General features: G+C 39.6%; 1 protein-coding gene across 10 annotated transcripts in view; it reads left to right on the forward strand.

Moving 5' to 3' along the window:
* Window positions 1-16,442, forward strand: part of PLCH1 (phospholipase C eta 1) — a 218,128-nt gene that overhangs the window by 66,264 nt on the left and 135,422 nt on the right. The window lies entirely within an intron of this gene.

The raw sequence follows: 16,442 nt of genomic DNA on the forward strand, positions 1-16,442 counted from the left end.
TTCTTTTTTTTTTTTTAATTTTTTTTTCAACGTTTTTTATTTATTTTTGGGACAGAGAGAGACAGAGCATGAACGGGGGAGGGGCAGAGAGAGAGGGAGACACAGAATCGGAAACAGGCTCCAGGCTCCGAGCCATCAGCCCAGAGCCTGACGCGGGGCTCGAACTCAGGGACTGCGAGATCGTGACCTGGCTGAAGTCAGACGCTTAACCGACTGCGCCACCCAGGCGCCCCCTCTACTACCTATTGATTTTTCAATTTTTGATATTCTCTATTGATTTTCTTCTATGTTAGATGAGGTATTAGCCCTCTAGTAGCATCCCCACATCTCTTTCAGTTACTTTATTGGTTGGCTATCTTTGTAACTTTAACAATTCACTTAACTTTTTTTCCTACTCTGCCAAATAGAAATACTCTACCTATGACCATAGTACTCCCTTTACCCATCCTTTCTCTCACTTGTCTCTCTAACTTCTCATCATTACTCCTTCCATGTTTCAATCATAGGTTGATTTTAAAAGTTTAATATCAATAAGCAAAGTTTACATACTATGACTGCATAAAATTATGTTATTATGACTATATAAATGTTCACCAGAGCAAGTAATCACCTAATTTAATTTTTAATTGCTTAATTTTAATTAAGGGTACGGGTTCAGAACATGGTATCTGAAGAAAAGGTTGGATTCTGGAGATTTCCATACCAGATGATGGCATCAAATTCATTAGAAAAAACTGAGTACCTAAAAGTAATTTTGACAACTAGCAATCTTCATCAGAACTCAATGAGATGACCATAGTTGTTATCTCAACTTTTGGGATGATGAATCTCAGGTACAGAAAGAAAAATAACTTGCCCTAGATCATACTGAAATTTTGTAATTAGTAGAGCTGACATTTGATCCTGTGAGCAGACTTTGGAGCCTGGACTTGCAGTCAGTCATGTTCTCTTTCTTAGCCATACTGTTACTTACTTGGAGTTGGTAATATAAATAGGCAAGAAACAATTGATTGTCTTCTCTGTTTAAAAGAAAAACAAAAAGCATTACCATTTCTATAAAGACATCTTAATTTAACTTCTGCTTTCTGCATATGCTGTTCCCTTGAGTAAATAGACTTGCAAGTGAGTACTTATTGCTTAAGAGACAAAAGACTTGTGAGGCAGATAAACAGGGTTTGGTGTAGGAAAGCAGTGGGGTAAGAATGCTTAGGGTGGAGCCAGATCATGCAAAGGTTTTTAATTTATTTTTAAGTATTTTTTTACCTCATGTTTACTTATTTGTTTATTGAGAGAGAGTCCTTGCGAGGGAGGAGCACAGAGAGAGAGGGAGAGAGAGAATCCCAAGTAGGCTCCATCCTGTCTGCACAGAGCCCAACACGAGGTTTGATCTCATCAACTGTGTGATCATGACCTGAGCTGAAATCGAGTGAGACTAGCCACCCAGGTTCCCCTAAGCAAGGCTTTTAATATCCCCCTGAGGAGTTTGGGTTGGATCTAATGAAGAAGGAAAGAAGATGATAAGCTTTGGATTTGACAGGTGATATAAAAGTGGTATTTTAGGGAAAAAGACTGGTATTTTAAGGAAAAAAAAGTGGTATTTTGGGGGAAAAAATCCTGTGAAGCATTGCTAAAGGGTCCTGCAATCTACTTGAGAAATTGGTTCAGGCATATTAAGACCATGAACCCTAGTCATTGAGGTTTTGACAAACAATCCATTACTATCTCTAATTACTTGTCAACAACACAGAAGCTATCATGAGTGAGCTAGAGTTACTTCAGCCATCTCTTTGAAGAAAGGTAAATGATTGTTTCTATTGATCTGTTTAAAGAGTAAGTCATGGTTGTAGATGTGTGTAATGTAAGGTTTTCATCTAATTCAGCGACTTGTTGCTTCTTGCTTTTTAAAATCAATGTCAGTACTGTCTGGTTTTCTAGGTAACATGTGAAAAGAAAACTTGACATATACAGCCAGGGGTCTGAGGCCCCCCCTTCCCCCAAATGCAGATAGGAAATCAGAAGAGAAGGGACAAAATAAGACCCCTTTAAAGGACAGTTGTGTTACTCTCTTTTATAGTTTCTCTTTGCACGTTTTTTCTCTCATGTCTAAATTCATTCGTCATTATTTGCCTGTTTCTTTATTCTTTATTTTGAATGTCCAAAATTATACCTGCTGACAGTTTTTAAGAAACCAAGCAATATTGATTTATATTGAGTTCTAAGTAAAATTTCCCCTTGCCTTTCTCACTCCTCAGGTGTAACCACAGTTGATTCTTTTTCACATCTGGACTTATATTCTTCCAGGAGTGTGCATACTTGTGTGGACACACATACAGAGGAGCCACACCATAGTTCAGGTCTCATAGGGAATTACATTTTTATGTGATCAACAAGGACAATGAAAAACATAAATTGCGTGGGCCATTTCATAACCTACCTTCCTATTGCTACTTGTTGATCCCCCATATGAACACAAGATAGGACTTCAGCCTGGACTTAGTCACTGAATGCCTCTTATACTGTGAGCAGTCTATTGGTGTTGAGGTTTTTTTTGTTTAAAAGATATTTTTAAATGTTTATTTATTTTTTTTTTTGAGAGAGAGAGAGAGACAGAGCATGAGCAAGGGAGGGGCAAAGAGGAAGGGAGACACAGAATCTGAAGCAGGCTCCAGGCTCTGAGCTGTCAGCACAGAGCCTGATGAGGAGCTCAAAACTACAAACCACGAGATCATGACCTGAGCTGAAGTCCGACACTTAACCGACTGAGTCACACAGGTGCTCCCTGGGCACTCAGTCTTACACTGGTTGTGATCAGTCTTCCACAAAGTCCTCCTTTTAGTTTCTAACCTTCCTTGCCTTAGTTTTCTTATTTCCTTTCTCTTTTCACAGAAGTAAAATTTAGAATATATTTATTTATAAAGCCACATGTGAGTCCATGAAGATGAGGATCCATGGTTGGTATTACTTTGGCTCTGATGTATATTAGCTGTTAAGATGCTGGAGCAGTTGTCTGCCATTTATGTTGGGCTAGGGGATCTTTCTAGGATGGCTTCCACGATTTTTCTTGTTCAAATTCAGAAGAGTATCATTAAGAACAAACCCAAAGTTGGGGAGCCTACTTCAGATTCTGTGTCTCCCTCTCTCTCTGCCCCTCCCCCGCTTGCGCTCTCTTTCTCAAATATAAGTAAACATAAACAAAAATAAGAACAAATCCAAAGCAACACAAATCACAAATATTGGCAGGTCTGGCAAAAGCCCTGAAGATCATAGAGAACGACAAACTGATGAATTCTAAAGTTGTCAATGATCAGTGGAAATAATGCCGTGGGACCTGGCTAACATTCTGTTTCTATTCAGTGGGTGGATATCACCCTTACTTGAAGACAGAGTTCAGTTTTGGTCACTGCATTTAAAGAGGGTGGTGGAGAAAGTGGCATATGATAATGAGTAGCAACAGAATGGAAAATGGGTCCTTTCCATAGGAACAGGTCAAGTTTAAGGGGTTGGATATTACATTTCTTGGTTGAACCACCCAGTTTTATAATTCTGTTGCTCCTAGTTATTGCTTTACTTTTTCTATTTTTTAATTTCTTCTTTTGACTAATATGTGTTTTTATTCCATTCCATTGCTTTATTGTGCTACTTTATTTTGTTTTGTTTTAGAGAATGTGCATACATGAGTGGGGAAGGGGCAGAAGGGGAGAGAATCTCAAGCAGGTTCCACGCTCAGCATGGAGCCTGACGCAGAGCTCAGTCCCTCGACCTTGAGATCATGACCTGAGCTGAAATTGAGAGTATGACACTTAACCAACTGAGCCACCCAGGCGCCCCTGTTCTTTTTTTTTTTTTTTTAATTTTTTTAACGTTTATTTATTTTTGAGACAGAGAGAGACAGAGCATGAATGGGGGAGGGGCAGAGAGAGAGGGAGACACAGAATCGGAAGCAGGCTCCAGGCTCTGAGCCATCAGCCCAGAGCCCGACGCGGGGCTTGAACTCACGGACCGCGAGATCGTGACCTGAGCTGAAGTCGGACGCTCAACCGACTGAGCCACCCAGGCGCCCCAGGCGCCCCTGTTCTACTTCTTTATCCTATACTCATTTATTATTGTTTTTTGGATGCAATTTTAAGTTGACACTTCTTTGTTCAATTTCTTTAATTTCTCATTTACTCAGCACTTAATTTATTTTCTTGTATTTTATTCATATTGCTATAATCTTCCCCCATTCTCACACACAACCTGTTCTGTTTTTTACTTTATCATTTCTTTGTTTCCTTGTATCCCCAGTGACAAAAGAGGGACGCTGGTATCAGGGTGAGCTTCAGAAGTTCTAATCCAGGGTTTATTCACTGCTTTGGTACAGTGGGGGGCACAATATGGAATCTGGAGTAAAATAGCAGGAGACAACTAAAAGTTCTAATGACAGGGGCTCCTGGGTGGCTCAGTCGGTTAAGCGTCCGACTTCGGCTCAGGCTCAGGTCATGGTCTCGCCGTTCAGAGTTCAAGCCCCGCGATGGGCTCTGTGCTGACAGCTCGGAGCCTGGAGCCTGCTTCGGATTCTGTGTCTCCCTCTCTCTCTGCCCCTAACTCACTTGTATTCTGTCTCTGTCTCTCTCAAAAATAAATAAACATTAAAAAAAAAGTTCTAATGACAGCTTAATATTTTAGGTAATCACCTGGGTCAACTTTTCTGGCACTCATTTTCCTCATTTAAAAAATACTGATTCTTTGCCTTTCAAAGAACTGCAAAGATTAACGAGATGATGAGTGTGACAAGTCTTGCCCAGTGGTTGGTACATAAGCCTTAATTAAATGTTGTATCTTTCCCTTAATCACACATACCTGCTCATTTTAGTATCTGTGACACACACACACACACACACACACACACACACACACACACACACACACCCCTTTCTCTCTGGATTGATAACCTATATCAGTTTTCTTTTTGTCTTTTCCTCTGATTCCTGTATACTTACTCTTTTTGCCTAGTTACTACATACTCAAAACCAAAGTCAAATGTATGACAAAGATGCAAAATAAAAACATCAGGAAACAATAAATTAAATAAATCCTTAGTTGATTTTAATTAGCAAGACAGATTAGAGTACGTAAATGTGGAAACACATTACCCACTCAATTCTGATAATCACAGCTTACCCACAATACTTCATATCTCCTAAGAAGAACTAATATTTAATCATTTGTTTTAACTTCTTTCATGCTGTTTTTCAAATCAAAAAGTTGCTTGGCTTCTAATCACTTAGACAATTGCATAAATTAAGCAAACTGTCCCTTTACCAAAGATAACTTCCAAGTGTTATGTGTTTAGGATTTCCCACAGGCTGGAGGGTTTTTTTTAATGTTTATTTATTTTTGAGAGAGACAGAGACAGAATGCGAGTCGGTTGGGGCAGAGAGAGGGAGACACAGAATCTGAAACAGGCTCCAGGCTCTGAGCTGTCAGCACAGAGCCCAACGCGGGGCTCGAACCCATGAGCTGCGAGATCATGACCTGAGCCATGACGCTCAACTGACTGAGCCACCTAGACACCCCTGGAGAGGATGTTTTAAAAAATACAAGAAGAGGGCTTGTTTATCTGTGTTTCAAAAATTAAAAAAATGAGATACGGTTTGTTTTTACCTTACCTGACAGACAAAGGATTAAACAAACAAAAAACCCCAGATATGTAGTATCAGCAGAGGAATGTGAAAATGGGCACTTTTCTATACTGCCAGTAGGAATTTGAATTAGTGTTTCTGGATGGCAGTTTCACAGTAAACAGACCCTTTGGCTTGGTGGTTTTACTTTCAGAAGCTACTCCTTTAAAAGTACTTGCACATTTGGACAATGATCGGGTGATAGGAATGTTTATTGAAGTTATTATTTTTTTTTGTAATAGCAAGAAAAGGTGAACAACCTAAATGTACACTAGTAGATAGGTTTTATTTTTAATTTATTTTTATTTTTTTATTTTTTAGGAGAGAGAGTACATGAGCAGGGGAGAGGGGCAGGGGGGAAGGGAGGGAGAGAGAGAGACAATCCCAAACAGACTCATACTGTCAGTGCAGAGCCCTGTGCAGGGCTTGATCCCACAACACTGGCACCATGACCTGAGCTGAAACTGAGAGTTGGACACCCAAACAACTGAGCTACCCAGGTGCCCCAGTAGATAGTTTTTTCCTTAATGCCTAAGTGTATGTGCATAAAAAAGGTAAAGTAAGCTCAAAAGTTTATGCCTTGGACTAGTAGTACCAGTTATCTTTGACTATAGTATTCTGTATGATTTTCTTCATACTTCTTTGTGCATTTATAATTAACTTATATTACATTAATAAAAGATAAAAATCAAATCTGGTTAAAAATCTGGCTACATAGAAAAAAACCAAACCACTCTTTTGCTGGCTCCCAGCTGTGCTCTGGTTAGGCCAGTGCTATTCTGAGACCCTAGAGGTGGTCTCACTGCTTCCAGCCTCTTCCTCTGGTTCAGTGTCTAATTGCTGTCTTTTGTTCTTTTCCTTCAGTGTCGTCCTTTCCCACCGTTTATCTTTTCTGCCTCTCCTTCCACAGCCTTGCTAGTTTACTATCAAACCATTTAGAACAATTTGTTCTTTCTTGAAGGCATCCTTTGTTTTTCTTGATATTTCCCTTGTCAGAAATATGATCTCTTCTGCCTCATTAGCACGGTAAACTCATCTTCTATGCCTCAGCTGTATTAGTTAAGGCAGTACTAGCTATTGTAACATTATTAAATCTGTATATTTCTGGGGCTTAACACACATTTCTTGCTGCTTTCACAGGTGTTCCTGGATGAGTGGCTCTCTTCCAGGTGGTGATTCAGGGGCTCAGGCTCCTTCTATTTTGTGGTTTTGCTGTTGTCAACATATGACTCACAAGGTTACCTGAGGTGTGTCTCCTCTCCAGGCAACTGAAAGAGGAAAACAAAATAGACAGTCCTGTGCAGATTTTTATGAGAAAGTTTTTAATGGGCAGTGCCTAAATTCTATTGGCTAGAGCCTAACCACATGGCCAGACCTAACCACAAAGGATCCTGGGAAGTGTAGTCTGGTGTGTGCCCTGGAGGAAGAGGAAATGAATTTTGGTGAACACATAGTAATTGCTGCCTATTAGGCAGAAGCTTAAATCCTAGTTCCAGCCCTGGCTGTGTGTTGGTATGAAGATTAAATTTTGAGGCATCAGACATGAAATAGCTTCATGAACTCTGAAATATTATACAGATACAAGAAAGACAACTTCATGAATACAGATCTCACTGTTTTGCCTTTTTAAAAAAGTGTACCTGACACGTAGATTAGACCAGTAATTGGCAAACTATACCCTGTGGGCCAGACCTGGCCAAATGCCTACTTTTGTAAATAAAGCTTTATTGGAACACAGCCATGCTCAATAGTTTATGTATATTATAAGGCTGCTTTTGCACTACATGCAAAGTTGGTTGAATGCCACAGAGACTGTATGGCCTGCAGAACCTAAAATGTTTACCATCTGGCTCTTTACAAAGTTTGCCAACCTTTGGACTAGACTGTGAGTGTCTGAGGTCTTATTCATTTGTGTTTAGTAGTGTCTGAGATGTAGCAGATGCTCAGGGAATCTTTACTGAGGGGTTGAAATCTCTTTTTAGAGCTCTGTAGTTCAAAAATTATGCAGCTGGAAGGCAGTTTCAGGAGGAGAGATGCCTCTCCACTAAAGTGGATGAACACTGTAGGTTCCTTTGCACTCTTTGAATAGCTAAATGGCCATGATAATCAGGCACCCTGAGTTCAGTCCCAGCTGAATCCCCTCTACTGTGCTGCCTTTGCCAGGTTCTTTTCTAAACATAAGTAAATGCCCCTTCTCATCATTATAATTGGAACAGTCACCAAACAGTCATCATTATAGCACATCACTATTCAACTCATTATGGTTGGCAAATATTAAACAAATGATTATTGCAGGGAGTAAAGGGCAGAGTAATGGACAGTTGACTAAGAAATACTTTCATATTGTAAGTGCACTGTCTTCATTAATGTTTGTTTCTGCTTATTACATAGACTGGCTTTTGCTAGCTTGAAGATAAAACAGCCTGAACAATGGCAGTGCAAATTTGATGGTAACTCTTTTTCTCTAATGATCGGCAAAATAAGAGTTTCTCTCAGCCAATCAATACAAATTCAACATTTAACATGTAGAGGTATAAAGCTAGATGATTGAGGGGAAGTTTATTGAGCTAACATTTATTGATGCTTGGTAGCTGTTATGCATCATGCACTGTACCTGGTTCCAAAGATGTTCAGGTAAATAAGCCCATTGTCCCTGCTTGAGGCATGTGTAGCTTAGTGACAGAAGATACAAAAAGGATGGGCACATATCTCCTTACCTTTGAGAGACAGGGAGAATTTTGCTGGGAGTTACTTTTATAGATAGTTAATATCTGGAGTAGCAGTCTCTTTAACTGTAATAATCAGGAGGTTGAATACTTTGGCTGGTTTATGGAAAGTAAGGAAGAGGGGCAGAACAAGAGAGAGAATAAGGGAACAAAAGGTTTGAGCAGTTGGTTAATGATAGAACTGGGTCAAGATTTACTTTTCCATGTGTATTCTTAGTTACCCAAATCTGACCAAAGGCACTTGCCTAAATTGATTAAATCACATGTTATGAAAGAGGTGTTTTTGCAGCTATGTTTAGTACACACAAACTTGTAGCTTTCTCTTTCGTCTTTTTGTTTGGAGCAGTTGGATTTTAAAAGGATGCCAAAACACAAGGTATGTACTTAGAAAATCTTTGTAGAATTTAGCTTTTCAGGTATATTGCTCTAAGAAATTTGCAGAACAGGGACAATGTCCTACACGGAGTCCATGCTCAATAATTGTTTATTGATAAAATATTTTGAGTTTTGCAGTTGGAATGAAAGATTTACTATCCCTTTTAGTTACAAAAAAAGGGAGAAAGAAATATATAACATAGATGATCAATGAGCGGCGCCTGGGTGGCTCGGTTGGTTAAGTGTCCGATTTCAGCCCAGGTCATGATCTCACGGTTTGTGAGTTTAAGCTCCACATTGGGCTGACAGCAGAGTCTGCTTCGGATCCTCTGTCCCCTCTCTCTGCCACCCGCCCTTTTTTCAAAAATAAACAAACATATAAAAAATTTAAAAAAGCAATGAATAGTTCAGAGTTCTCACTGGGGTGGAGATATTTGGTTGCAATGCATTCTTTTTTCTTTCTGGCCTCCTACTTTGCCTAGTCTCAGGATTATCATAAAAGGTTTTAGATTATGGCAGTAGTTCCTCTAATTCTGGTGAATGTCTATATCTTAAGCTTATCTAAACAGTACTTTTAAGGTCTTTATTGAACTACACAGGTGATAGGCCCCCCCAGCTGGGATATGGAGGATGACAGCTCCAATTTGGGTCAGCTGGTAGGCTTTCTTTATAAATTCTGCTGATTCACTGAGGGGACCATCCTCCCCTGTTCTTCAACATGCCAATTGTTCATGTGGCATTATGTTTGAAAACTGCAGGCAGATAGGGATTTGGGCTATATGGAATGTTCTGCAGAGCACATCAGACCTGTGTTATTTGGTAAATTTCATATGAAATTGAATTACCTCTGAAGTCACCCTAGGGGAGCCACTCATTCTAAGGTAACATAGGAAAAAGAGAATTGTCAATTTGTTTTGCAAGAAGTGATTTTTTTTAAAAAAGGAGCATGTTGATTTTCTTTAAATAATGTAAAATCCAAATGCACAATGAGACAAAACTCATGAGACTAATATGGGAAAATAAGTAGAAGAATTATTTTAGCCACCCAGCCTCACCACTAGACTCCTGCAGTAGTTGAAATAATTTAGCTAAAGTTCAGGTGCAGCTGCAGTTAAGAGTACCTCTGATATTAGGAGAGAATATATGTTTCTTGGGGACAGAAACAGTATATTTTCCTTCATAAATCTCTACATTCTTTAGTATAGTGTTGTGTACACGGCAGGTTTCTAGGGGCTCAACTATTGAAAAAGCCTTATAGGATGAGGCCTGCTATCACTGGCTGGGAATAGCCTTGGAGTTTTCTGCTGCAATGTCAATTTCAGATGCCTTTAGTTTCTGCAACATTCTTAAGAATTTCAGAATTTGTGCCAAGAGCCAGCTTGGAGAGACAATAGGTCGCTAAAAGTGGCTGTTGACTTCTGAAAAGAACAATAGTTTACCCAAAAATGGTGTGTTCAGATGGCCACAGGTCTGCACTTTTAAGAAAAGTCTGACTTTTGGGACGCCTGGGTGGATCAGTCGGTTAAGCATCTGACTCTTGGTCTGGGCTCAGGTCATGATCTCGCAGTTCATGAGTTCAAGCCCCACATCAGGCTCTACGCTGACAGTGCAGTGCCTGCTTGGGATGCTCTCTCCCTCTCTCTCTCCCTCTCTCTCTCCCTCTCCTGCATGTGCATGTGTTCCCTCTCCCTCTCAAAATAAATAAATGAACTTAACAAAAAAAATTCTGACTTTTGATTGTAATCAGCCTATAGGCCCTGAGGACCATGACACAGAGTGGGCAGCACCTTCATCAGGTGTGGGTGCTTTCTTGAAGGATCCATACATTCTAGAAGATTTCTGGCTCCCCCATCCATGGGTATAGGTAATGAAGCGAAGAAATGCTTTCCATGTTAAGTAAGTCACATAGTAGGCCCTTGGCATACCAGTGTCAAATGAAGCAGAAGGGTCTTTCCTCTAATGGTTGACTGATGTTTGAAAGGGATTAGGTGTGAATAACACCTCACCCCTGGCTGGTGCTGAGGAGCAGTAAAAGAATATTCTGCAGTTTAAAAAATTTTTTTAAATTTATTTTTGAAGGAGAGAGACAGAGCATGAGTGGGGGAGGAGCAGAGAGAGAGGGAGACACAGAATTCGAAGCAGGCTCCAGGCTCTGTGCTGTCAGCACAGAGCCTGACGCGGGGCTTGAACCCATGGACCGTGAGATCATGACCTGAGCCGAAGTTGGACGCTCAACTTGACTGAGCCACCCAGACGCCCCAGAATATTCTGCAGTTTAGAGCTCCAGAGGGCTCCTTGGTTCTTCAGATGTATCCCTTGTTACCCTGACAGACTAGGAACTTCAATGGCTTGTGCCCAGTGTCCTTCACGGGCTTCAGTTCCATTGCTTCCTGATGCTTCAAAGAAGCTGGGGCAGCTTGGTTTCCAGTGATGGGTGGGTGGTGATGGGCTCCACACATTTCCAAATGGTGCTGATGGGATAGCTACAGAGACAGTTTGGATGTTGCCGTTGAGTGTGGTACTGCTTCTTTGAGCTTTAACTCATGACAAGTAGATAAGTTGATTCTGTGGTCTGCTGGGTAATTATGTGTTCTAAGTAAGATTAACTTCTTAATTACTTCTGAAGGAGAAGCTGTAATATTGAACTGTGATTGCTTTTGGCAGGCAGCCAGAGAGAAAGCATAATTAAATGTGTGACTAGTTCTTTCCATCTATGAAAGGCATACTTCTAGGTAGGATTATTCAACCATTGGAGCAAGCCAGACTGAAGTAGATGCATCAAAGATAAATAGAGATTAACTTAATAGAAACAAACTTCTTTATTTAGAAAAAATTTTTTTTAAATGTTTTATTTATTTGAGAGAGAGAGAGAGAGAGGCAGAGAGAGAGAGGGGAACAGAGAATCCCAAGCAGACCCCATACTAACAGCAGAGAGCCCAATGCGGGCCTCGAACTCAGGAACCATAGGAACATGACCTGAGATGAAGTCAGATGCTTAACTGGTGAGCCACCCAGATGCCCCAGAAACAAGCGTCTTTGTTTTATTTATTTATTTATTTATTTATTTATTTATTTATTTATTTATTTATAATTTTTTTAAAAATGTTTATTTTTGAAAGAGAGAGAGAATGAGCTGGGGAGGGGGCACAGACGGAGATACAGAATCCAAAGCAGGCTCCAGGCTCTGAGCTGTCAGCACAGAGCCCCATGCGGGGTGTGAACCCATGAACCATGAGATCATGACCTGAGCCAAAATCAGACGTTTAACTGACTTAGCCACCCAGGCGCCCCCAAACTTCTTTAAAATCAAGTTTTAGGGGCATCTGGGTGGCTCAGTCAATTAAGCATCTGACTTCAGCTCCTGTCATGATCTCACGGTTTGTGAGTTTAAGCCCCATGTTGGGCTCTGTGCTGTCAGTTCAGAGCCTGGACCTTGTTTTGGATTCTGTGTCTCCCTCTGTCTCTGCCCCTCCCCTACTCACCTCTGTCTCTCAAAAGAATGAATAAAAGTTAAAGAAAAAATAAAAAAAATCAAGTTTTATTTTTTTATTTGTATTTAAATTTTTTAAATGTTTATTTTTGAGAGAGAGAGAGAGAGAGCACAAGCGGGGGAGGGGCAGAGAGAGAAAGGGAAAGAGAGAATCCCAAGCAGGTTCCCCACTGTCAGCACAGAGCCAGATGTAGGGCTCTATCTCATGAACTGTGAGATCATGACCTGAGCCGAAATCAAGAGCTGGATGCTTAACTGACTGAGCCACCCAGGTGCCCCTCAAGTTTTATTTTTTATTTTTTTATTTTTTAAATTAAAAAAAAAAATTTTTTTTTAACGTTTATTTATTTTTGAGACAGAGAGAGACAGAGCATGAACGGGGGAGGGGCAGAGAGAGAGGGAGACACAGAATTGGAAGCAGGCTCCAGGCTCTGAGCCATCAGCCCAGAGCCGTCGCGGGGCTCGAACTCACGGACCGTTAGATCGTGACCTGAGCTGAAGTCGGACGCCCAACCGACTGAGCCACCCAGGCGCCCCAAGTTTTATTTTTTATAGCATTTTCTTTACTAAATTATTTTGTCCTTTACTGATAAACCTTAAGGAGTAAATAATGGGAAATGATAGGGAATATCTTACCTTTTTCTCAAAAGTATGGTTTCACATATTATAATTTAATAAATATTTTCGAAATAATATAAGGGAGGAAAGTTTCAGTTTCCTAGCACCCTTTTAGGTTCTCTGGCTGGGGCTCTGTGAGTTGGATGGACAAAAGGCAGAATGATAAGAAAAAGCATTCAAATTTATTTAATATAAGTTTTATATGACACAAGAGCGTTCATAAGGAATTGAAGACCTGAAGAAATAGTTAAGTCTGAATGTTTTTATACTAGGTTTGGTGAAGAGTAAAAAAAAAAAAAAAAAAAAAAAAAAAAAAAAAAAAAAAGTTTTAGGACAAAAGGGTATGAGCTAAGAGTAGTAAACTGTGGGAAACTGAACACTGGCTCTGTGTTTGGATTTCTCTTGGCCTCCCTGTCTTCACAGGTAAGGATGCTCCTTATAAGGAGGTTAAGGAAGGGTACCTCTCACAAGAGAGTATTACGTATGACCTATTTCAGAGGAAAAGGAGGAATACAGAGAATTCTTCCTGTATCTGCTATTTCAAATATTCAATATGCCAAGGTGTCATATTTTGAGGTAGTATATTCTGACTCCATTAATATTATTATTGTAAAGTTAAACTGAGTTCTAACTCTTGTTTCTTCTAATTCTTTACATGTGCTAATCAGTACTCAGCTGAAGGCTGAAAGGGGACCCTCTCGAAATCTCCAGAGGGCTCTCTCTAGGCAGTTCTCTCCTCTCCTGTAATCTGTCCTGTGAACTCTACCTAGCTTGGTCTCCTGGGACTCCCAACTTTGTCTTCTCAACCCAGAGAGACAGTCAGGCTGTTCCTGGGTTACCCCTTTCTAAGTCTAGAAAATCTCCCCAGGCAGTAAGCTGGAGTAACCATTCAACTCACTCCATTTGATTCCCAACTCTTAGGGATTACTGTTCTTCATGGTCTGTGATGGGGTTCAAGACATGCTACCTCAGAATATGGCACCGTGGCATGTCGAATATTTTAAGCCAAAGGAATTTGAGAAATGGCATGTACAGGAAGGACTTTCTGATCTCCCCCTGTAGCAGGTCATAAAACCCAAGAAGGACTCTCCCCCCACAGCTTTATTGAGATAGAATTGACATGTAACATTGCGTAAGTTTGAAGTGTATAGTGTGTTTTATTTGGTACATTTACATGTTGTGAAATGATGGCCACCCTCAAATCAGCTCCATCATGTCAAATACTTACCATTTATTTTTTTGTGGTGAGAACTTTTCAGGTGTACTCTCCTCACAGCTTTCAGGTATATTAATATAGTATTGTTAGCTATAATCACCATGCTGTATATTAGATCCTTAGAACTTCTTCATCTTAGAACTGATTTATAATTTGTAATTTATAATTTATACCCTTTTACTAACATCTCCCTGTTTTCCCCCATTCCTCAGCCTCTGGCAACCACTATTCTGTCTCTGTGAGTTCAGTTTTTTTAAGATTCCACATATAAGTGATGTCACTTGTCTTTGTCTGATTTATATCACTTAGCATAATGCCTTCAAGTTTCATTCATGTTGTCATAAATGGCAGGATTCGCTTCTTTTTCATGGCTGAATAGTAAATATTCCATTATATGTATATATGTATGTATATATGTGTATGTATATGTATACCACATCTTTATTGTTGATGGACACTTAGCTTGTTTCCATGTATTGGCTGTTTCAAATAATGCTTCAACGAACATAAGAGTGCAGATATCTCTTTGAGATCCTGTTTCCATTTCCTTTGTATATGTTCCCAGAAGTGGGATTGCCGGATCATATGGTAATTCTATTTTGAATTTTTTGTGGAACTTCCATACCGTTTTCTATAGTTGCTGTAGAATTTACATTCACGAACAGTGCACAAAAGTTGCCCTTTTCCTGCATCCTTGCCAGCACTTGTTATTGCTTGACTCTTTGGTGATAGCCATTCTATTAGGTGTGAAGTGATGCCTCATTATGGTTTGGATTTGAGTTTCTCTGATGATTAGTGATAGCAAGCATCTTTTCATGTACCTGGTAGCCAAATATTTGTATGTCATCTATGGAAAAGTGTCTATTCTGGTCTTGTGCCCATTTTTTTACCAGGTTGTTTGTTGTTGCTATTGAGTTACGTGAGTTTTTTTTTTAAATATATTTTGAATATTAACCCCTTATCAGATGTATGTTTTGCAAGTGTTTTTTCCCATTCCTTCGGTTGTGTTTTCATTTGTTGATTGTTTCTTTTGCTGTGCAGAAACTGTGTCATTTGATGTCATACCACTTATTAATTTTTGCTTTTCTTGCTGTGTTTTTGGTGTTACATCCAAAGTATCCTTCTGAGGGCCAGAGTCACAGAACCTTATCCCTGTACTTTTTTTTTTTATAGGAGTTTATGATTTCAGTTCTTATGTTTAAATCTTAATCTTTTTTGAATTAATTTTTGTGAGTGGTGTAAGACAGGGGTCCAATATTACTCTGCATGTGGTTATCTAGTTTTTTCAGTATCATTTATTAAAGAGAGTATCCTTTCCTCATTGAATAATCTTGGCTCCCTTGTCAAATATTAGTTGACTATATATGCAGTGGATTTATTTCTGGGTTCTCAGTTCTGTTCCATTGGTCTGTGTGTCTGGTTGTCTGGTTGTGTTGGCTAATGCCTCCTCTAATATCATGTTATGTAGAGATAATGGGTATCCTTGGCTCATTCCAGACTTTAGCAGTATGATTCGAGTGTTTCCTTATTAAATAAGATGTTAGCTTTGTGACTGAGGGATACACACACACAACACACATGGAAATATCCTTTAATTTCTATTTTATTGTGTGGTTTTTTTAAATCAGGAAAGGTATTATTTTGGGGAAGGGACTTTATTTATTTATTTTGAGATAGATAGATAGATAGAGGGAGGCAGAGAGAGAGGAAAAGAAAGAATCCCAAACAGGCTCCGTGCTCCCAGAGCAGAATGCAATGTGGGGCTCAAACTCACAGACCAGGAGATCATGACCTGAGCCGAGATGGTGTTGGATGCTTAACTGACTTAGTCACCCAGGTGCCCCAGAAATGGTTTGTTTTCTCCCTCCCTCCCTCTGTTCTTTCTTTTCATCCTTCCTTCCTTCCTTCCTTCCTTCCTTCCTTCCTTCCTTCCTTCCAGAAACATTTATTTTATTTTTTTAATTTATTTTTTAATTTTACATCCAACTTAGCATATACTGCAACAATGATTTCAGGAGTAGATTCCTTAGTGCCCCTTACCCATTTAGCCCATCCCCACTCCCACAACCCTTCCAGTAACCTTTGTTTGTTTTCTGTATTTAAGAGTCTCTTATGTTTTGTCCCCCTCCCTGTTTTTATATTATTTTTGCTTCCCTTCCCTTATGTCCATCTGTTTTATATCTTAAAGTCTTCCTATGAGTGAAGTCATATGATATTTGTCTTTCTCTAATTTCGCTTAGCATAATACCCTCTAGTTCCATCCACATAGTTGCAGATGGAAAGATTTCATTCTTTTTGATTGCCAAATAATACTCCATTGTATATATATACCATATCTTCTTTATCCATTCATCCAT

Source organism: Panthera pardus, unplaced genomic scaffold (assembly GCF_024362965.1).
Source record: "Panthera pardus isolate Hobbes unplaced genomic scaffold, ASM2436296v1 HiC_scaffold_16, whole genome shotgun sequence".
In the NCBI taxonomy this organism is placed as follows: domain Eukaryota; kingdom Metazoa; phylum Chordata; class Mammalia; order Carnivora; family Felidae; genus Panthera; species Panthera pardus.